General features: G+C 41.3%; 1 protein-coding gene across 4 annotated transcripts in view; it reads right to left on the minus strand.

Moving 5' to 3' along the window:
• Positions 1 to 23,348, minus strand: part of ENOX1 (ecto-NOX disulfide-thiol exchanger 1) — a 630,834-nt gene that overhangs the window by 390,489 nt on the left and 216,997 nt on the right. For all 4 annotated transcript variants that reach the window (XM_089899512.1, XM_089899514.1, XM_022574895.3 and 1 more), the window contains one exon: positions 13,873 to 14,030. The gene's annotated coding sequence lies outside the window, so the exon portion shown is untranslated. The remainder of the gene's footprint in view (positions 1 to 13,872; positions 14,031 to 23,348) is intronic.

The raw sequence follows: 23,348 nt of genomic DNA on the forward strand, positions 1-23,348 counted from the left end.
AAAAAATAGGTAATAATTTAGAATATCTGAAAACTAATAATTTAATAATAATCTGATTTAATAATCAGATTTAATAATCTGAAAACTAATAATTTATCTAATAATTTAAATAGCAGATCTAATTAGTACAGATCATATCTGCACCCTGAAAACAAAGAAAATATCTTCTTTTCCAGTATCTGTCAAACAGGCACAAAATCTGACAATGTGTTATGCCACAAATAAGACATCATAAATTTCACCAAACAGGAAAGTGTAGAAAACATTCTTTTATCATGATGCAATAAATCTGTTAATTACTAACAAAATTAGAAAAAAGTATACCATATCTTCCAAAAATTTTAACCCTCTCATAATTTGGGGGTCAAGAAAATAACATCTAGAAAACAACTATATGGAAAAGAACCCCTATGGGGTAGTTAAAGCAGTGCTCAAAGGAAAATTCATAGACTTAAACAGTTTATTAATAAATAAGAACAAATAAAAAATCAATTGAGCATTTGAGTTAGGATGTTAAAAGAAACAAAAACTATAGAAAGCAGAAAAAGGAATATACATAAGTATAAATTAATTAGACTAAAAAAGAGTAGAGGATTAATAAATAAATCAAAAAGCTAGTACTTACACTGTTAGCTAACCAAATCACAGGGGATAAGGAAGGAAGCTGATACAATTATACAACATAAGAAACAATAAGAGATAAATAACACCGATATAGAAGACATTTCTAAAAAAATCATAAGAGATTTCTCTGCTCAACTCTATACAAATAAACTTCAAAACTTGGATGAAAGAGATAATTTTACAGAACATATGGTATCACAAACTGCCTCCAGAAAAAGAAAGCTCTATTCAGACCAATTACCATGCAAATAAAGAAAGTAAATGGTTACCCCCAAAACTGGACATACACACACACACACACACACACACACACACAAGGCCTAGATGGTTTCACAGTACAATCTGCCAGAACTTTAAAGTTACAGATAATTCTAATATCATATAAACTCTTCCAGAGCATAAGGAAAAAAAGACAAGGGTGATTTCCAAGCTCTTCTTACAAAGCAATAGTAACATTGATACCAAAACCTGACAGACCAAACCAAATAGAAAACTATAGTGCAAACTCAGGAATAGCAATGCAGAAATCTGAAACCAAATATTGACAAACAGAATCCGGTAACAAATAAAATAATATGCATGGCCAGATGGAATTTATTTCAGGAACGTAAAGAATAAAAACCTTAGGAAGAAATCTGTCAACACCAAATTCCTCACTAGGAAACTTGATGTCTTTTAGAGAATCATAGTTTTCCTTTCCACATTAATCCCACCACTCCAATGACAGCCACACTATGTCATTCAGCCTTCCACATACTTAATGCTATTTCTTATCTCTTGACCTCTGCTAATTTTGTATCTGTGTTTGGAATGTCATGGGCCCCAACTTCCTCCCAGTTCTAAATATTCTATCCACCCAACAAAACCGCATTTAAATATTAACTCATAAGAAAAGCTTCCTTGATTCTCTCCACAATCAGAAACCTCTCTCCTGCTAAACCACTGAAAAGCACTCTCGCGCTCTCTCTCTCTCTCCCCCTCTCCCCACCCCTCCTTCCCTCCCTCCCTCCCTCCCCCCTTTCTCATAGCACATGTATTTAACCCTGTATACAGGTATTTATGCCTGTAAGGCACTACTTCTCCTATTAGACTGGAAACTTTTTTGAGGGTAAGGGCCATGTTTTAGGTGCCTTTGTATGCCAATCATCCTGCTACTTGAACGTTCTGGTGCAGGGACACATAAAAATCCAGAATATAAATGCAGAAAGCAAGCTGAACACTTGTGAGAAATGGTTTTCCTTAAAATGTTACTGCGTGTGCACAGAACAAAATGTTAGAATCTGAAAGTCAGCAGGGCAGTAACAATGCCAGCCCCACTCTCACCCCACAGCTGGAATCAGGGCAGCATGAAATGTGCTCAGGCTCCTGACGGAGACGCTCTAATTACCTTCAGCCAGCCAGTAATCTGACAGCGACAACTACTGCAGAAGCCAAAAAGCTGCTAAACCATCAATTCAAGGCATGGGGGGTGGGGAATAAGTGAGTAAAGGAGTCAGGATGGAAGTGTTGGTTTCATTAGCTTGTCGGTTGGTTAAGCAGGTACTTCACACACACACACACACACACACACACACACACACACACACACACACACACCCTGCTATGCATACTCATCCTCTTCACATTTTCATTTTCACGAAGCCCAGATATTAACCTGTGTTCTAAAATTTCACTGGAAATGTGTAAACTTGCGAGACAGTCATAATGTCGAGTTTCAAAATGTATGTGTAATTTGTTATGTGCAGCGGGGTCAACAGTCCTATCAGAACTGCACCAGAAGGTTTGCTAAGAACAGAATATTAAACAGAGCAGAGACTATGGGGTATAACGTGAGAAACTGACACTACGTTAGGACGGTACCAAAAGGTCATACTCCGACCATTTTTGATACACTTTTTGAGAACTGGACTTTCAACATAAACCTGTTACATTGCTATCAAGTGCCACTTCAAAAGCAATGAAATCTAATGACATGACAAACTTCTGGATCATTCTGAATACAGGAGCTACAGGTTATTTTAAGACCACATAAAACAAAGAAGTTGACATACCTAGCGCTTTCCTAGAAGGGAAATGCAGTGCTTTATTTTTGGCCTGCCCCTCACGGTGATCCGTCCCTCCTTCAGAATGTGCCCTTCTTAGATATTTGAGATGCCAGCTCTTGGTTTTCCTCCTGCTTCTCTCATGCTCCCTTATCTTTGAAGACCTCTCCTTCTCTACCTGCCCTTATATTTCAGTGGTCCCCAGACTTCCATACTCAGCCCTCATCTCATCTCACACCACACGCGCTACCACTTCAGAGCTTAATATTATTCACGGTTTCAACCCAAAACTAAAATCAAAGTCTTATGTCATCAAAATCTCTATCTCAGATAAGAATCCTGTACCCAAATTTCCCCAGGTGGTTCTCAACTGCATATGCATAAACTGAACTCACTTTCTCCGTCCCAACCAAGAGAGACGAAATGATGGTCCCCCAAAGATGCCCATGTCCTAATCCCCAGAATCTCTGATTATGTGGCAAAAGGGATTTTGTAGATATGAGTTGGTTAAGGATCTCGAAATTATCTGGTTGGGCTCAATACACAGTCACAAAGGTGCTGATAAACGTGAGGCAGAAGAGTCAGTGTTGAGCGATTCAATGTGGGAAAGACCTGACTGGCCACTGCTGCTCCTGAAGACAGAAGGGGGCCATGAAGCAAAGAATGTGAACAGCCTCTAGGAGCTGGAAGAAGCAAGAAGGGATTCCTCCCTAAAGTGTCTGGAGGGAATGCAGCCATACTGACACGTTAATTTTAGCCCAGTGAAACCCTTTTCAGACTTCCGGCCTCCAGAATTATAAGATAACAATTTTGTACTGTTGCAAACCACTAATTTTGTGGTAATTTGTTACAGCAGCCACAGGATACTAATATCACCAATTTTCTCCTTAGTCTATGGTACCACCATGAAGCATCCTTAGATTCATCAATCACTCTTGATTACCACTCTGCCACATGAGTTGCCAAGAACTACTGACTCTACCTCGTAAATTCTTCATGTTCCCTCCCAACCGTCTGTTCTTATCTCCATGGGTACTCCCTGAGACAGATCTGCATCCTAGAGTCTTTACTAGTCTCACTGAATCTACTTTAGCCACTCCCTCCCCCCAGCCCCAACCTAGGCAAGGTTAGTCTTCAAACTGTCCCCTGAGAATGTCTACATGACACAAATCTGATCAAGTCTCAAGCAAAATGGCTCACTACTGACAACAGAATGACAATACATTTCTTTACCTAAAAAAAGAGGTCTTCATATTTTGACACCCACCTAACCATCTAATTTTAATCCCTGCCCTCTGTCTAAACTTGGTGCTTCACACAGAATTCCATTCATACTTGGTACTTCATCTTTACTCTCTGTCTGATGTTCCCTCACTACTTGATTAAGTGGCAAACTCCTACATATCTTTCAATACTGAACCAACTGTGTTGGCAAGTTCTCAACAACGACCTCCTTGAAGGCTGGGGCCTCTCTCCATCTCTTTCTCAGTGCCTAGCCCAGCCCTCACTCTGAACTAACAGGAGGGACAAGCCTTCCCTTCTCATGGCCTCTGACTTACGCCTGCCCTATCTTTCTCCTAGTTTTGGCTCACATTTGGCTTTGGAATTACATTGAGAAGTAACTCAGTAAGACACCAATGCCCTCATACCCCTTAAATCTCAATGAACAGGTGCTACATTTGAGAAGTGATACAAGAACAATCAACCCTGGCATCAGGGCCACTTCTTCTAGTGCAAGAACTTTACCTTAAAAGATAGACTTCGGACAAGAGACTGTCAGTCTCAATTCCGCTATAGATGAGACCTACTCAAAACTTCTTACACCAGGTCTTCACTCTTCCTTCCTGGTTATAAAGAATTCTGCTTTCTTTCGGTTTGCAGCATAGATAGGTTTTTGCACTTCCAAATAATTTCCACCCCTTTTCTCTGGCCCATATCCAATTTCCTAATATTGTGCTTAAAATATGGAAATGCAAGTTAGACTCTAATATGGGCTTTATCAATGTTTAGCACAGTGAGTGAATTATTTCATGATTCTTGTGTGTTACATTCTGGTTAGTACAACCCAGATAATGTTGGCCTTTTTGATAACAGTCCTATATTGCTGACTCATATCCCTGAGTAACAGGGTGAGAATGACTTTTTACCTGCAGAATACTTATATGTTAATTCCATTCTATATGATGGCTAGGATAATTTATCAGTATATTTTTTTCTAGAATAAAAAAAAACTCACACTTTCTGCAAAGAACTGTCTGATGCACTGACAGCACAGTTCATCTTGAGTTGATGTTCCACTCGATCACTGCAACCATTAGACTCAAATCAGAGCTTCACGAAGTTCCCTAGCAGTTTTCTTCACTTTTAAATATGTGTTATATATTTTTGTGGGTAACAATCCAACTCCAAGTAAAAATAAATACATTCTTTAACTATCAGTTTACAACTTCATTTCAGGAGCCACAAACACCAGAAATAATGATTTAGACAGACCACGTAGAAATAGTCTTAGGAGTTATCCTCCGATTTGATTAACCTCTGTGTATTTTTTCCATTTAAGTCTACAATGAGAAAGACAGAGTTGAGAGCAGAGAACTCTTTTTTAGTTAATCTTCCTTTCTGATAAGGCAATGGAAACAAAGGTCCAAATTATGTTTCTGAAGTGAAATGGGATGAGATAAACAAAAAATTTCATTCCTAATTCACTCCTGGGAAAAAATCTCAAACCAGATTAAGTATGTTTCTATTCATTTCACTAAATTAAGTTCATTTCACTTTCTCATACTGACCTGATAAAATTGAAGCATATATATTAGAAAAAAATTTTTGACATACTATAAGGATAGATTTAATATTATCTCATTAAAATAGATGTATAAGCGAGTGGATTTGGAGTGGAAAAATCTGGACCACAGTTTTAGCTCATTTGTTCACTATCAGATCAAAAAAGTCACATTATCCCTCTAGAGCTCTATTTCTTTTATTCGGTAATTATAATCAGTAATCAAACTAATGCTTATACCTTGTTTCCTTTCCTCTGCTGTGAGTAAGGCTGAAAAATCCACACAACGATTAAAAGTAGAAAGAATAAGATCAAAATGCTAAACCTGCAATATGAATCAGTATGATCTGTAGAATAGGGCCTAGTACTCTGATGTGAGGAAAGTGAGGCTGAAACGTGAAGCTGAAAATCTTCCTTGAGCTCCGTGTCCCACACCTTCTAGAGATGTGGCTTCTGGGCTCCAATTTCCTCATCAGTGCATGAGACTGACTGCACAGGTTTCCAGATTTTCTTCCTACAGTGAAAATTCTACTGAGAATCTCAATAAATAAATGATAAAAACAAGGCTCCTCCGGTGATGCAGATGTGAGGATGCAGGGTCTTGCTCACTCTAACCCTCCATTCCATCCCAACCCCAGATCTAACTGCAAAATTTTAAAACCAATGGATGAGATTTAAATACGGGTGTTCCCAATATGAGAGTCTTGGTGTGTCAACTATAGTGCACTTGCTGGACATGGGATGAAGCGGTATTTTAAAGGCACTGAGCACTGGGCCAGACTTGTATTTCCAACCATTGGTGAACTAAACATTTAGGAAAGCTCTCCTGTCAAAAAACACCTGCGTGTCGGATAAATTGTAACTAACTCACATATAAACACATTGCTGAGCTCACCAGGAAACAAGGGAAATGAACAAAAGATGGAATCCACATACTAAAATCAGAATGGTAAGAAAAGCTTGAAGCTGAGGCTTCCCTGAGGAGAAGTGACTGGAACTAGGTTCCCACAGCCTTGGATATTAATGGGATAGACAGAGAGGGAGGTTAAACCTGAGATTCCTAAATTCAATTTGTACTGGACGAAACCTCACCCTCAGAGAAAGTGAACACTATTCCCTCTGCAGAGGAAATAGGTAGGAAGCCTACTTGTCCCTGCCACTCCGAGGATTTAAAAAAATGATAATAATGAAGATAATAATATAATAGTCTCCCCTTAGCATCTACAACAGGGGACCAGATCTCACTTAAGTGTGCACTTCAAATTTATACTTCGGCTGTCAGAAAACCCCAGTCCAAATAATTCTCCTAAGTTTTCAGTACTCCCTGATGCCCAGCTGAAGCATAGGCAAGTCCACTCTAGAAAAAACAGCATCCTTAATGTCTTAGTCATCTCAAGTTTCCACTCTGTGGCTCGGGAGCTTACCGCCCGCCCACCCCCCGTCTCTGCCAGTGAACGGGCTTCCTAGTGTGTGGAAACTTTTCCTCCTTCACAGCTCCTTCCCTGAGGTGCAGGTCCCGTCCCTATCCTTCCGTCTCTTTTTCTTCTTTTGCCCTACCCAGGTACATGGGGAGTTCCTTGCCTTTCGGGAAGTCTGATGTCTTCTGCCAGCGTTCAGCAGGTGTTCTGTAGGAGCTGTTCCACATGTAGATGTATTTCTGATGTATCTGTGGGGAGGAAGGTGATCTCTACGTGTTCCTCCTCTGCCATCTTGAAGGTCTCTCGCTGTAGTTCTATTTCTTAAGCTGTGACACACACAGCTGCTGTTCTACTGTTCCTCATAATGTAAATACATGTTACGTATTATTCATTACATGCATAAAATATTTCATTAAAATCCTAAAAAAGCACTGTGGGAGTGGCAAACCCTGGGCAAAACTGGGGACTCGGCCAGGTATGTCTTTGATTCCCCCCGACCTGCGTCTTTCCTCAGACTTAACGGCACATCTTATAGGTTCCAGCCACAAATCCTGCCAAAGGATAATCAAGGTTTGGGCTCATAAAAGTCTCAGGTAACACTTCCCAAGGAACCTTTGAAATGAACAGACGAGCTTTGGCTTTGAAGTCCTCCCAATAAGCCCCACATCTGCCTGGTGTCACCTTCTCCCTGGGGCGCCGCACCCCCACCACACAAGCTCCTCAATGGAGGTGACTGGGGCGACGTTCCGACCACTTCAAAAAGCTTCCTGCAGCTTCTTCTAGACTAATTACTCCTAATTATCACAATGCTCTGTATGTATTTTTCACAGTATATGGCCGGCAAGTTTTTAATCATTCATCTCAGTAGGGAAAAAAATCATCTGAACCTCTTTTGGACAGATATGAAATGTGAAAGGCATCCAAGGAAATGTGCCGGTACAATGTCTTGTGATTAGATATCTATTTAAACGTAAGTGACTTCTAGATTTAAGACTTTTGTGGCTGTATGTCAGCTGATCGACGTTTCCTGAAGCATTCAGTACTTATAAACATAACTTAGTATATTTGTTATTAATTTAACATCTTGAGTGTCTGAGACAGGTAAAAATGTGTGACTAAGTAACTTCTGGGAAGATTCATGTGGTTTTATCCATAGGTTATTAAAAATACTATCGCTGTTTTAATAAAAACAAATACACATAGAATGAAAAACAAAATCCTAGGGAAAAAACGTTTACGGGATAGACTACTTGATTTACTCTTGTAAATAATAGAACATCAGTGTATCTATTAGTATGTGATTGAAGTTAATTTCTCAGAATGAGTTTGGTTGCATTTTTATTTATTTACATATTTTTAACATTTATTTATTTATTTTTAGCATCTTTACTGGAGTATAATTACTTTACAGTGTTGTGTTAGTTTTGCTGTATAACAAGGTGAATCAGCTATATGTGTACATATATCCCCATTGGTTGGATTTTTAAAGTTTTACATCATTATGTAAAAGTTATTGGTATAGATGTTTCTATGCTGAAAATGCAATCTTAATGAAACATATTATGGAAGGAAGGGAGGGAGGGAGGGAGGGAGAAAAGAAGATAAAAAGAAAGGAATTAGACTTTTGCTAAAGAAAGCCTACATGACTCAATTAAGCCAACTTAAGGTGCACTGGTATTTGCACCTTACTATCCTTCCAGAGAAGGATTACTATCCTTCTCTGCAGAGAAAAGGTCCGAAAACTGCTATTTTTTATCACAGACTCTCCGAAAGTCAAATTTGGATCTGATAAAGTCAACAGTGCTTCAGCACTCTGAAAATCAATCTCAAGTAGCAGTTGCTAATAATTATTCCTTTGCTGGGCACCCATACAAGAACAATGTCAGAAATTCTTAAAGTTCTACTTGATATTCTACATCAGGGGGCCCCCAACCCCCGGGCCATGGACTGGTACCAGCCTGTGGCCTGTTAGGAACCAGGCAGCACAGCGGGAGGTGAGCGGCAGACGAGCAAGCAAAGCTTCATCTGTATTTACAGCCGCCCCCCATCACTTGCATTACCACCTGAGCTCCACCGCCTGTCAGATCAGTGGCAGTATCGGATTCTCACAGGAGCACATGAGCTGCGCATGCGAGGGATCTAGGCTTCACTCTCCTTATGAGAATCTGATGCCTGATGATCTGAGGTGGAGCTGAGGCAGTGATGCTAGCGCTGGGGAGCGGCTGCAAATACAGATTATCATTAGCAGAGAGGTTTGACTGCACAGAGACCGTAATAAATCAACTGCTTGCAGAATCATATCAAAACCCTATCAGTGAGTGGGGAGTGACAATTAAGCTGCAGCTGGTGGCAGGCTACAGTGGCAAGTGAGTTGATGTACTTCAGTTGTACAGCTGCGCCCGGTAGCAGGCTTTAAGTCAGAATCCAACACTTATTTTAGTCTGTACGTGGCCTGTCCATTATTCTATTTACCACTTCCATCGTGCCTCTTTCCGGCACCACGCACTTGTCTCAGTCACAGTTTTGGTAAGCCCTCAGGCTAACCCTAGCCAAGATCAGTAAAAAACAAACATTGCTGGAGAGCTTCTTTGAAAAGGGGGAAAGACCCAACGAGGAGACAGCAGAAGACTCTACGACTGCCAACGAAAAGAAAGCTGCATTTCAAAGAAAATGCCAAGAGTCCTACTTAACTCACGGGTTCATTGCAACAGGCGACTCACATTCTCCGAACCCACTTTGTATAATATGCAGCAGCCAGCTATCCAGCGAAGCCGTTTGGAAACTTTCAAAACTGTTTCACCACATGGGGACCAAGCACCCTGCATTAAAAGACAAGCCTCTGGAGTTTTTTTGTTTTGGTTTTTTTTTTAAGTGTGAACACAAAGAACAGAAGCAATTATTGAAGGCCACCACTTCATCAAATGTGTCTGCACTGAGAGCATCATTCTTAGTGGCTAACTGCATTGCTAAAGCTAAGAAGCCCTTTACTATTGGCGAAGAGTTGATGCTGCCTGTTGCAAGGACATTTGTCGTGAACTTGTAGGAGAGGCTGCCGTTCAAAAGGTGGCTAATACCATAACTAGACGAACTGGTGAAACAGCAGAGGATACTGAGGCACAACTGTCAGAGAGGAGTAATGAGTCACCGTGGCACACAATCCAGGTTGACGAGTCTACCAATGTTCACAACAAGGCAACAGTGCTCATTTCGTGCGATACGTTTTTCAGGAGGATGTGCATGAGGATATGTTACGTGCACTTTTGTTACCAACCAACACCACAGCTGCAGAACTATTCAAGTCTTTGAACGACTACATACCAGGAAGGCTGAATTGGTCATGTTGTGTCAGTGTACGCACAGATGGAGCGGCTGCCATGACTAGTTTCACTACTCCGGTCAAAGAGGTCGCTTCTGAATGTGAGTCTACGCGCTGTGTCATCCACAGAGAAGTGCTGGCTAGCCGAAAAACGCCACCTGAACTTAGCAACGTTTCGCGGGATGTGATTAAAATTATCAAGCACATTAGAGTGCATGCCCTTAACTCGCGTCTGTTCGCGCGGCTCTGTGAGGAGATGGACGCAGAGCACACACGTCTTCTCTTAGACACAGAAGTGAGATGGCTTTCTAAAGGGAGATCACTGGCCAGAGTTTCTGAGTTCCAAGAGCCGCTCCAGAGATTTCGTTTAGAAAAACAGTCACCACTGGCAGCACATTTCAGTGACGCACACTGGGTCACAAAACTTGCTTACTTGTGTGACATATTCAACCTGCTCAACAAACTCAATCTGTCACTTCAGGGGAGAACGAAAACTGTGTTCAAGTCGGCAGATAAAGTGGCTGCACTCAAAGCCAAACTGGAATTCTGGGAGTGACGAGTAAACACTGGGATTTTTGACATGTTTCAAACAGTAGCAGAGATTTTGAAAGAGAATGAACCAGGGCCTTCTTTCTATCACCTACTGCAGCTTTCAAAAGAGTCTGAGCGTTACTTCCCAACCACAAAAGATCCCCGAACTGGGAGGGAATGGATCCGTGACCCATTTGTGAATAAGCCAGGTGAATCAACTTTGTCCGTGCTAGAAGAGGATCAACTGCTTGAGATCGCAAATGACGGTGGCCTTAAAAGTATGTGTGAAACACTTCAAATCTCCATACGTTCTGGATTAAAGTCAAGGCGGAATATCCTGAGATTGCCACAAAAGCACTGAAAAGCCTGCTTCCATTTCCAACATCCTGTCTTTGTGAAGCAGAGTTTTCTGAAGTGACAGCAACCAACACGAGATCACGGAGTAGACTAGACATAAGCAACTCACGTCGGGCGTCACTGTCTCCCATCACCCCCAGAGGGGACCAGCTAGTTGCAGGAAAACAAGCTCAGGGCTCCCACTGATTCTGCATTATGGTGAGCTGTATAATTATTTCATTATATATCACAATGTAATAATAATAGAAATAAAGTGCACAATAAATGTAATGTGCTAGAATCATCCCGAAACCATTCCCCACCCCACTCCGGTCTGTGGAAAACCTGTCTTCCATGAAACCAGTCCCTGGTGCCAAAAAGTTTGCAGACCACTGTCCTACATCACTGAAATTCTCAAAAATATTAGTACCTCTCATAATGATTACTCAGTAACAATATTTGGCTAGTGTTTTGTATATTAACAAAATAAATACCAACGAATTCCAAGAACTGCTAGTATACTTGGTTTAAAATTTTTGCTAAAAATTGTTTTAGAGGAGAGCAGCAGTCTAGGGTCTGGTAGCGATTGCTTCCTGGAGGGACTTCCTCACCTGTTTACCTTCCGGCAGGTTGTGTGGATCAACAGTTTTGCAGACAGCAAAGGAATTCTACTGTTTTGCCCAGAATGCACCTTCAGGTCTACATACTTCCAGGGAAAAGGACCAAAATAAAGAAACAATTCCATAGCCTTACCTACTGTTGGATCAGAAATAAAATTGTTTGGGGATGGGGTGAGCAGAGAGAGAGTCTGGGAGACCGCTATAGGAGGGGCCCCTCCAAATCTCCGAGTCAGCTGCAAATTCCCCAATTTCTTTCTCTTGGTTACCCTGTCTGTAATGAAACCCTTAAAATGAAACCCTTAAAAAAATTTTTTTTAGAAAAAGAGATGCCTCTTTTCTTTTAGCAGGTGTACTCTACTAGTTGAAATAATCACAAGACAGCCCAGATTTCAGGGCAGGGGACAGAGTCCCTAAAATAAAAAAAGCAGCCCTTCAAAACCTTCAACACTTATCTGGAAGGTGAAGTCAATTGGGAGGAGCTACAGAACATGTTCCCTGCTTAGCAGGAATCAGAGAGGGAGGGTGGGGAAGCCCCGCTCTTGAGGCCCCGTTTGGATTTGTACTTCTGTGGCTTTCCCCCACTCCAGCACACACAGGCACCCCTTTTCAGACAATTTGTCAGCCTTCTTCCAGGGGAAGATCTTGACTGTTTAAAACTCAATTCATAGTGAGGATGGTCCATAAATATTAGTCATCTGAACTCCTCCCCCTTCTCCTCTTGTCAAAACATATGATCTGTTTTGCACAGAAGCTGAGAGATGGAGTTTGGAAGCACGCTGAAACTAGAAGTTCAGGCAGGTGAAACCATCTGCGTATTTGGACCACAGTCTGATTCTCATATCTTCACGTTCCAGCAGGATCTCTACAAGGTCAGCCAGTTGATTCTCTCTTACGGAGCCCCATCAACACCAACCCCATTTGCTCTCGCGTGGGTGAAAGTATGTGGAATTGCAAGGAAAGAAGCCAGAAGAAACTCCCAAGATGTGCAGACAATCTGCTCTTTAAAACATTTCTCCTCCCTTTGCAACCTGGAATGCGGACCGCAGGAATGTAGTACGATCCTTGGACTAGACAATTTCAATCATGAGCAAGTGTGAATGTCTGTGATGAAAATAGCAGCTGACTTGGGTCCACAAACAGAGGTCAAGGACATCTTTCCACATGCACTGTTACCAGTACCTGCCTGGTGTAACTGTGAATAAAGATTAGTCTGTACACACACGCGCGCACGCACGCGCACACACACATTATTCTTCAAAACAGCATCTTCGTATGAGGAGACTTATATTTGTATAAAATAATGTGTTTGAAGATTACAGGCAATGTAGCAACAATTCCTGAGTTATTCTCTTGTTTGTTTAGTACTTCAGTTCAAAAGGCTAATCAGTATTTTGTTTAAGAAGCAGGAAGCAGGGCCTGAGGCTGACACACAGGACCTACAGCATCTAATTTCCGGCTGATACAGTAGGTGGTTAGGATATGCCAGGTGCTGTGCTGCCTTCCATTTATCACCTCACTGAATTTACACCGCAGCCCTGGCAAGTAGGTATTATCATCTTGATTTTACAAATGAAGAAACAAAGCTTGAGTGAATTTACGTAACTTCCTATGTCCCATAGCTAACTACTGGTGGAGCCGACATTCCAACAAACGCAGGCCTAAACTCGAAATTCCACACTTGAGGCTACACCACTGTTTATTGGGAGCTGGGGCGTGCGGAGGCCATGGAATTGCCCTGCTCCAGTCTGCCTTCAAGATAGCCTGCTCCAGGAAGCCTGGATAACAGACAGTTGCTGGACCTTTGCATCCACCGTGGCTTTCCTCTGAGACCACGATTCCCTGGGGCTTCTCTCCACCCATCTGAACTTGACCAGAATTGGCCCATTCCCACCAGACCTGGGATTCCCCTAAAGCTGTACCATCTAATTCAGCTGCCACCAGCAGCACGTGACAACTGAGCACCTCAAACGTGGGTAGTGTGGCTAAGGAGATAAATATTTAATTGTATTTCACTTTGATTAATTTAAGTCTAAGTAGCCCCAAGTGGCTACTGGCTACCATACTGGATAGCACAGACCCAGAACACTTCTGTGGCTGCAGGAAGTTCTGTTAAACTGCATTGCCCTAAAAGGACAACTTCTGCTTAAAGAGATCATCAGACTGAAATCCGCAAAGATCCACAGGGGAGGTGAAAAAGACTTACCTGAGAGGCACTTCCCTTTGAGATAGTCGGCCCAGGAGAGCCTGCAGACACTAGGAGGATCGTCAGAGGTGAAGAGAGGTGGGTGGACAGCAGGAAGGCAGCAGCACGGAGCTCAGGTGACTCAGAGACACACTGCCTCTCTGGGGCTGGTTGCACAGCTGGGGGAACAAAGCGTATCTTAGAAAGGGGAGAGAAGCATACCTGGGTCAATGGGGCTGAGCGAGCAGGATTTTATGTGGCTATTGAGAGAGAAGGGGAACAAGGACCCACATGAGGTAAAGGTCTAGGAGCAATACCAGGTAGGAGGAGTTAGTTACATTTTTTTCCATCGGTTTCTCCTACTCTTTTCTTTCTCCCTGATTATCTGACTCTGATCTGCTTACAAAATCCTTATTGTCCCTCATTCTCCTCCACCCTCCAGTCACCAGAAAAAAAAATAAAACAAACCTGCAATAAATACTTTACTTCTTTTATGTATTAGACTTTCATGTTCATTAGTCTTCATGCAGATTAACTGAACATTAAATGTTTTTTCTCAAGAAAAGTTAACTGTTCTTTGAACATGTATTATGACCCTCAGTTAACATTCTTTCATTAGGTCACAGAGTCAGTGGTAAGATGAGGTTATACTTTTTACCTTCATCAGAGGTATTTTCACAGGAAAATGTTGGCTAACACTAGCTTTCTTGTATAAAATAAGAATAAAAAATCTTGCGAAAATAAAATACACTTAAAAATATGTACATACAATTTCACTTACTGAAAAGCTATAATCAAGGCAAAGGTCTTTTCTTAAAACAGTCAACTTTAGGAGTGACTTGCAAATTAATGTGTTCTTTTCTTTAACAGTCATTAGCCTGAATTGGTACCTAAGCCATAACATGAGAAAATAAAAGATTCATATCAACAGTTTTAAATTCTGTAGCCTCAATTCCCAGATATACTCTTATTAGTTGGTTTTATGAATTTCTCTTCAAAATGTGTGAAATTAATACATTCATCTAAAAAGGCAACTGAGAATTCATACACAGCTCAAAAATACAAACTTCAGAAACACAGATGTTCTACCAAATTCTCACTTGCTTACTCCCAGCTAAATTCTTCCTGAGCGTTAAAAAGGTTTTCTAAACCGTCGAGGACAAAAAAAAAAAAAATGGTATTATATATTCACATCTGGTTCTGTCACCATCTAGGGCATGTTACTATAGACATTAAACATCTGGGCAGGAGGAAAGGATCTATTTGGAAGTTTTTGGCTACCGTGGCAACTGAGTGTACGTCTCTCAAACAGTTCGGTCTCTGCTTATCTACTTTTAACACCACTGCAGGCCTTTCGTTTTTATTCCAAAAGCCCAGAGTAGGTACCATTTTAAAACAACAATCATCTTAGCAAATAATATTTACGTGTAGGAAGTCAGTTCCTAGAGCATGTTTCCTTGCTTCTGTCCTAGTTTATTACTGTGGGTAGGACAAATTCTTTCTAATTGCAGTGATGCAGTTAGTTTGGACTTTATGGCTTTTAGATGAGGAAGTCCTCTATTTCTGAGTTACTCAAGAGACGGTGCTTAGTGAAAAAGTCTTAATGAAAATTAGTCACCATTATTTTTCCCAATGAAGAAGCCTCCCTTCTGGATGTCAAAAATCTTTATCAAGATTCTAAATGACACAGAATATGGAAAATAATAATTACAGCTTCCATGTAGTCATGTTTTCTGTATATTGGATGTGCAATGCACTTTGTACACATCATTTTATATTTATTCTTCAAAACTACCTGTAAAGTTTGTATTATTATTTAGATCTCACAGTTATGGAAACTAAACTATGGAGAAAAGTATAACATTCACTCCACAGATATTTACTGAGTGCCTCCTCTGTGCTAGGCACCAGGAGTGTAATGGTATGAAGCATTATAGCATGTCCCTACTTCCGTGGAGCTAATCATGCATGGGCAAAGGGAAACCAACAGCTAGTAAGGGACAGAGGCAGTAACAGAGAAGCTAATTCTGGTTTGAGTGTCCAAGATGGCAGAGTAGGAAGCCCCGAACTCACCTGCTTCCATGGACACACCAATATCATAACTATTTACAGAGAAACTATCTATGAAGAAGATGTGAAGACTAGGAGAAAGTATTTTCCACAACTAAAGATATAAAGAAGGAACTGAAATGGGATAGGTAAGAGGGATGGAGAATTGGTATAGTCAGAACCCACACCACCACGTAGGTGAGCTACAAACGGGAGGATAATCACAATTGCAGAGGTTCTCCCCAAGGATCAAGTGGTCTGAGCCCCGCAATGGGCTCCCCAGTCTGGAGGTCCTCCACTAGGAAAACAAGCCCCCAGAACATCAGGCTTTGAAGGCCAGCAGGGTTTGCATTTGAGAGAGGTGGAGGGCTATAGGAAACAGAGACTCCACTCCTAAGGGCACATGCAAACCTCACACACTCCAAGTCCAGCACAGAGGCAGTGATTTGAAAGGAGCCTGGTTTGGACCCACTTGCTCACCTTGGAGAGCCTCCTGGAGAGGCAAGAGGCAACTGGGAGTCCACTGGGAACAAAGACACTGGCAGCAGCCATTTTTAGGAGCTCATTTAGCCACAAGGACACTGACGATGGTGAGCACCATTTTGGAGTCCTCCCTCTAGCTTATTAGCGCCAGGGACTTACCTGCCCACCAGTAGGCTGACACCAGCCCCAGGCACACTCAGGGCTACACAGCCAGCCAAGCTGGGACATGGCCCCATCCACCAGCAGGCTGGCAGCCACTGCATGAGGCAGGGCCTGGTAGTCACCCGAGCCAGGAGTCTGCCCTACATATCACCACACCCAAAGTAGCCAGCCCGCCACAACAGAAGGGCCCACAGAGCCCACAAAAAAGCATATCACTAGAGCATACAGCTCTGGTGACCAGAGGGGGAGTGTGCGGCTGGGCCCAAAGGATGCCTCTTAATTCTCTCTGCACAAAAAGAAACTAAAAATGGATTAAAGACTTGAAGAGCTGAAACCATAAAACTTCTAGAAGAAAACATATGCAGTATGCTTTTTGACATCGGTCTTGCAATATTGTTTTGGACATATCGCCTCAGGCAAGGAAACAAAAGCAAAAATAATCAAATGGGACTACATCAAACAAAAAGTTTTTGCACAGTGAACAAACTGAAAAAGTAGTCTACTGAATGGGAGAGGATATTTGCAAATCATATACCTAACAAGGGGCTACTATCCAAAATGTGCAAAGAGCTCATACAGTTCAACAGGAGAAAAACAAATAACTGGTTTAAAAAATGGACAGAGGACCTGAATAGACATTTTTCCAAAGAAGACCTACAGATGGCCAACAAACACATGAGAAGATGCTGAACATCACTAAACATCAGGGAAACACAAATCAAAACCACAGTGAGGTATCACTTCACACCTGTCAAAGTCAGCACTGCAAAAAAGACAACAAATAACAAGTCCCGAAGAGATGTGGAGAAAAGGGAACCCTTGTGCATTGTCAGTGGGAATGTAAATTGGTGCAGCTCCTGTGGAAAACACTATGGAGCTTCCTCAAAAAAAACAGATTGCTGGTTATACACCTCTCTCCCCAACTCCCATTCACACTGGTAGCCTGAAATTAGCCATGCTTAGCAAATGCTAAAAATTAGGCCTCTTTTCTCCCTGAGAGCCAAATTACTAGCATAGCACTCTCCTCCTAAAAATATATTGCCCCCCGCCACGAGGAAATATGCTTCATGAAGGTAGAGTTTTGTCTGTTTTGATCAATGCTTTTTCCACAAGACCTATAGTGCTTGGCACATTGTAAGAGGTACATATTTGCTGAATGAAATAATACTTTGTCGTAGCTCCTACGCTCAAGCAGATTGAAAGACGACTACCCAAACTTCCAATATTCCGTTTTCAGAACTTGTATAAACACATTCTGTGGTTCAGAAAGTCTGGCCCTTTCTCAAGCCTACTTCATCTGCTCATAAAGGGGTCTCCTCAAAAAGGGAACCCTCCTACATTGTTGGTGGGAACGTAAGTTGGTGCAGTCACTGTGGAAAACAGTATGGAGGTTCCTCAGAAAACTAAAAATAGAATTACCATATGATCTAGCAATCCCACTTCTGGGCATATATCCAGACAAAACTATAATTCAAAAAGATACATGCACCACATTCATAACAGCAGTATTCTCAATAGCCAAGACATGGAAACAACCTAAATGTCCATCGACAGATGAATGGATAAAGAAGATGTAGTACATATATACAATGGAATACTACTCAGCCATAAAAAAGAACAAATTAGTGCCATTTGCAGCAACATGGATGCAACTAGAGATGATCATATTAAGTGAAGTAAGTCAGACAGAGAAAGGTAAATGCCATACATCACTTATACATGGAATGTAAAATATGATACAAATGAACCTATCTATGAAACAGAAACAGAATCATGGACACAGAGAAGAGACTGGTGGTTGCCAAAGGAAAGGGGGCTGGGGAAAGGATGGAGTGGGAGGTTGGGGTGAGCAGATGTCAGCTTTTATATATAGGATGGGTAAACAACAAGGTCCTACTGTAGAGCACAGAGAACTATATTCAGTACCCCATGATAAACCATAATGGAAAAGATTATAAAGAATGTGTGTGTGTATATATATATATATGTATATGTATAACTGAATCACTTTGCTGTGTAGCAGTAATTAATACAACACTGTAAATTAACTATACTTCAATTAAAAAAAGAAAAAAGAAATAAATAAAATAAAGGGGTCTCCTCTCTGCCTGCATGGTCGCTGAGCAGAAGGTACAGGACTCGCCAGTGAACCTTAGTCCCTGGAAATACCTCCAACTGAAGAAGGGCAAATAGCAAATTGTGAAAAGTATGACACAGCTGGCTTTCACTTTTATTGTAACCTGTTAGAACAAATACCAAACTACAGGCGACATGGTGTGCTATGAATAAAATTGCAGAAAAAGGTTTGGGCTCCTTTAAAATACACTATTTAGAATGTGAAACTACTTTTTTTTTTAAAAGTCAAGGAGCAGTTTACCAGGAGCTCTGAAGGGAACACCAAGCTGACAAGGACCTGGAGAGTTGAAATAGGATTCTTTCACTTATCTAAGGATAGCTCGGTGTTCAGTGGGATGTTTCCATCAGAGACAGAACATTGCTGACCCGCTGAAAAGTGTTAACAGGATCTTAACTAGATTTTAGTGAAAATAGTTGAGTGTTAGTGAGCTTGTTGAAATCCATGGAGGCGGTCAGAATTCTGTTGCGAAGCTGGGGGAATCTCTGGCAAAGATAATAGATGCAAAGTATTGGATTAATTGGGCCAAGCGTACATAGTTTGTACTTAGTGCGCAAAGAGGTTCATTTTTCATAAATAACACTTTCTAACTTTCCTTACATAGGTGTTACCAATGTATCCCAAATAACTCATTTATAGTTGCATAGTTTATTAGTAAAAAGTTCCTTATAATTTTCCTTATTTTCAACCATTATTAGTGGTAGTAAGTTAAGACATCCTTGGCAGCAAAGTTACCAAAACTCTGGTCTGGCCACAGAGGAACCCTGGCCTGATGTGTGTCTAGTGCTTTCGATCCCCTCAACGCATCAGACCCATTATTTCACGTGATCTACCAACAATTCTGTAGGGCGGATATGACAATCCTCATGTTATAATTATGAAAACCGAAGCCCAAGGAGGTTACAGCTTACCATTTAGGGCAAATATGGCCACTAAAATCCCAGACCACAGACTCAAGAAACCTACTGCTCTTTCTACCACGTGATGCGGGGTCTGCTGGAATAAAATTTAGTCTCTTTGGGGATGTGCTGGGCCTGGGTAGATGTGAGGATGCCCTAGCTGAGCCTCAGGTAGAGGCATCTTATGGAAGCTCTACGGTCCTGATCCCTGAGTCTTATCTGGCTAAATTCCACCTTGAGCTTAGGGTACTGCATAAGGCTTACAGCCAGTAGCACCCAAGTCACTGAGCTGAGAATCATCTGGGAAAAGGCAGGAGTAGGGGACCTCTGCCTGGTGCCTACAATGTAGGTTGGCAGGAAATAATCCCTTCATGTGACACCACCTGTACAATACCTTCCTCTGTTAAATTTTCCTGAAAAACATCTTAGAAACACATCCTCTGCGTTACTAAAGACACTTCAGTAACTGAATCCTTAATTCAATACATGAAAACATCATCTTATTTTGAGGGGTGAGAACGGGTAGGAGTATGGGAAGGGCAATATATTATTGCGGGTTGAGTCTCCTGATAATAAAAATACTGGCTTTTAAACAACATAATTCTTTTCCCCAAAAACATAAATTATTTCTCTTCTGCTCAGTGTCACAAATATTTTTATCTCCTATGCAAAGAACATTGTGCTGGGTGTCAAAAGATATAAAGATGAATAAGAAATGATTTCTTCCCTCGAGGAACCATTGATCTCATGAAAAGATGGAAATCTTTCTAGAATAGATTTTTACATGTGTCTACCTTCTTAAGAATAATATTATACAGCTTTTCCTCGGTGACTTAGGGCATCATTACTAATATCCACTGCTGTCCTGGTAACAACAATGGGCACAGCTGTAGTTAAGTTAACTAAGAGCTTGCCATCCACCTCTTTGAATTGGCTAGATGGATGGACGGATGGAGAGAAAGACAGATACAAATGTCCCTTTGCGCTCTGGTCTTTTTCCCATTCTTCCCATGCCATATATGAACTAAAGACCTGCTGTGTGACAAATGTGCTTTGAACAAGCACAGAACTGCCTTTAGTCCTCACTGAGGCACAGGGAGGGCAGAAGCCTTCTGCTGAGCACCCTGCTGAGTCCCCAGAGCTGCCCTGAAGGTCACTTCTTACTGCTGGGCCTCTCTCTGACGTGTCACCCACCCACCCCCCTCTTGTCACTTGAATTTCCACACTGCTGGCACCCCCCCTTCCGATCTCTGCCAATTACTCTGTGACTCTTCACTCTCTTTGTTGTCCTCGAATTACACTGTACCTAAGATGCCTAGCAGAGGGCAGTCACAGAGCAGGCGCTTGGAGAAAGGCTGGTTTTTGACATGGCACTTTTCCCAGTCTCTGCATCTTTCACAGGATCAGGTGGATACATACAAGATACTGCTCCTCTTTGCGGTCAGCAAACCCACAAATCACAATCCATCACTTTTTATTTGTGCATATCTGTGAATAAAGTTTTCTTTTTTTCCTCTCACACCTGCACGACACTCATTATGCTTGCCATAACTCATTCGTAACGGTATAGTCCAATAGCTTAAAAGCTCCTTATTATTTTCATAAATTTTCTCCACCCAGCAGTTCTATTTTAATAAAAAAATAGTCACTTTGGCTTTATTTATATTTTTATAAATAATTTATATTTCGGTTATAACAAATAATTCTGGGTCTGAGTTATGTTGTCGTGGATACACAATTCGAGCTTTCTAGAAGCAGCATCACCGCCATTCAGATGTTGCTTCCTCTTACCTAATGATGACAAACCTACAGATGAGATGAAAGTCTAAGGTTCGCAGCTAAAAGGCAAAGCAATCATAAAGTATGGCACATGTAGCACCTGATCATTTCTCTCCGTATAACTTCACACTTGCATTTGAAAAAAAAATGTTCTTAATTGTAACATAAACCATGTCATGGAATCCTTTTATTTTTTATTTTTTTATTTTATTTTATTTTTGGCTGTGTTGGGTCTTTGTTGCTGCATGCAGGCTTTCTCTAGTTGTGGTGAGCGAGGGCTACTCTTCATTGCGGTGTGCGGGCTTCTCATTGCGGTGGCTTCTCTTGTTGTGGATGGAGCACAGGCTCTAGGCGCGCGGGATTCAGTAGTTGCAGCACACGGGCCCCAGAGAGCACGGGCTTCAGTAGTTGTGGTGCAGGGGCTCAGCAGTTGCAGTGCATGGGCTCTAGGGTGCACAGGCTCAGTAGTTGTGGCTCGCAGACTCTACAGAGCAGGCTCAGTAGTTGTGGCTCAAGGGCTTAGTTGTTCCGCGGCATGTGGGATCTTCCCGGACCAGGGATCGAACCCATGTCCCTGGAGAATCCTTTTATTTTAATCTCCTTGCAGGCTCTCATTAAAGCTAGCACACATATAATTGCACTGAAAACTGATAACTATTACAATATTATGGCATAAGAATTAATGTAAGGTGCATTAACAAATATTAAAATAACTGTCATAAATACAAGAAAAACATGACTGCACTACATTCTTAGGGGCTTCATTTATGTAAGAATTTTTCCCATCTCCTTCCTGTTCACCAGACAACAGCCAGATAAATGACAGTCTCTGATCTTTACTAATAGGGCTGTTTTCTCAGAGAATAACTTCCTACGATCCCCGCATTTTGAAATTTTGCACCTCTCATGAGTATATGAAAATCCCAGCATTTCACTTTGCCCCATTTCAAATTTATATGGCAGAGTTCCAAACGCTGGGAGCTGCAAAGTGCCCATTCTTAGGACATATCAACCATCTGCCCTGGTCACCAAGACAGAGTCCAGACATCAAAGTGCTCATGGCATTTATGTAATGTTTTTGTGATATTTTGCAGGTGATAAATGGAATCTAGCTTTTCCAAACTCAGACCCATCTAATTCCATGCATGTGAGTACTTTTCTTGTGCTGTGTATTCAACTGTGCGTGTTTGTACTTGCTCACTTGCCTCTCCCCCCTGCCCCTGCCATCCCTCTCTCTCTCTCTCTCTCTCTCACACACACACACACACACACACACACAGAGTCTGAGAGCAAATCATGTAGGTGCCCCAGAAAGGCTAAAGGTTTGATGCCCATTCAAACTGATATTTCTAAAGTATTTACTCAACGTTTATTAAGTGGAATTGGGGAAAACTGATTTTCTATTAAGAAAAGTGTATATCTCTTCATGGTTAGTTAACAGAGCTAGTTCACACACTGAATGAACATATCACTTTCTCGAGCTTCAATTTCTTTTTTCACAATGCTTTGGTCTCATTGCTGCCTAAAATTAGTTACTCATACTCATGAGGGCAGCAGTAACCTACACATAGAGTTACAAAGTGGATCACAAAGTTCCTTGGTTTGTTTGTTTACATTCAGGTTGTCAAAACGTTTTCCACTTTTCCCTGGTCCTTTTCTCGGTTCAGTCTTCTCTTCAGTCTTCTTGGCTTCTCACGATTTACCAAACCGAGCAAAATCTTGGAAAGCACACTAACAACTTTCAAATTTAGATGCTAAAAGTAAACGTACGGCATGGTGACAATAGTTAATAATTGTGTGTGGTGACGGATGTTAACTAGACTTATTGTGGCGATCATTTTACAATACATACATATATCAAATCATTATGTTGTACACCTGAAACTAATATAATGTTATATGTCAATTACACCTCAATAAAAGAAAATAAATTTAAAAATAAATCAATCACTCATTTCCAATAAACAGACCTATATAAAATACTACTCAGT

This window comes from Delphinapterus leucas, chromosome 18, assembly GCF_059928025.1.
Source record: "Delphinapterus leucas isolate spDelLeu-1000000601 "Yukka" chromosome 18, BTC_Dleu_Yukka2, whole genome shotgun sequence".
In the NCBI taxonomy this organism is placed as follows: Eukaryota; Metazoa; Chordata; class Mammalia; order Artiodactyla; family Monodontidae; genus Delphinapterus; species Delphinapterus leucas.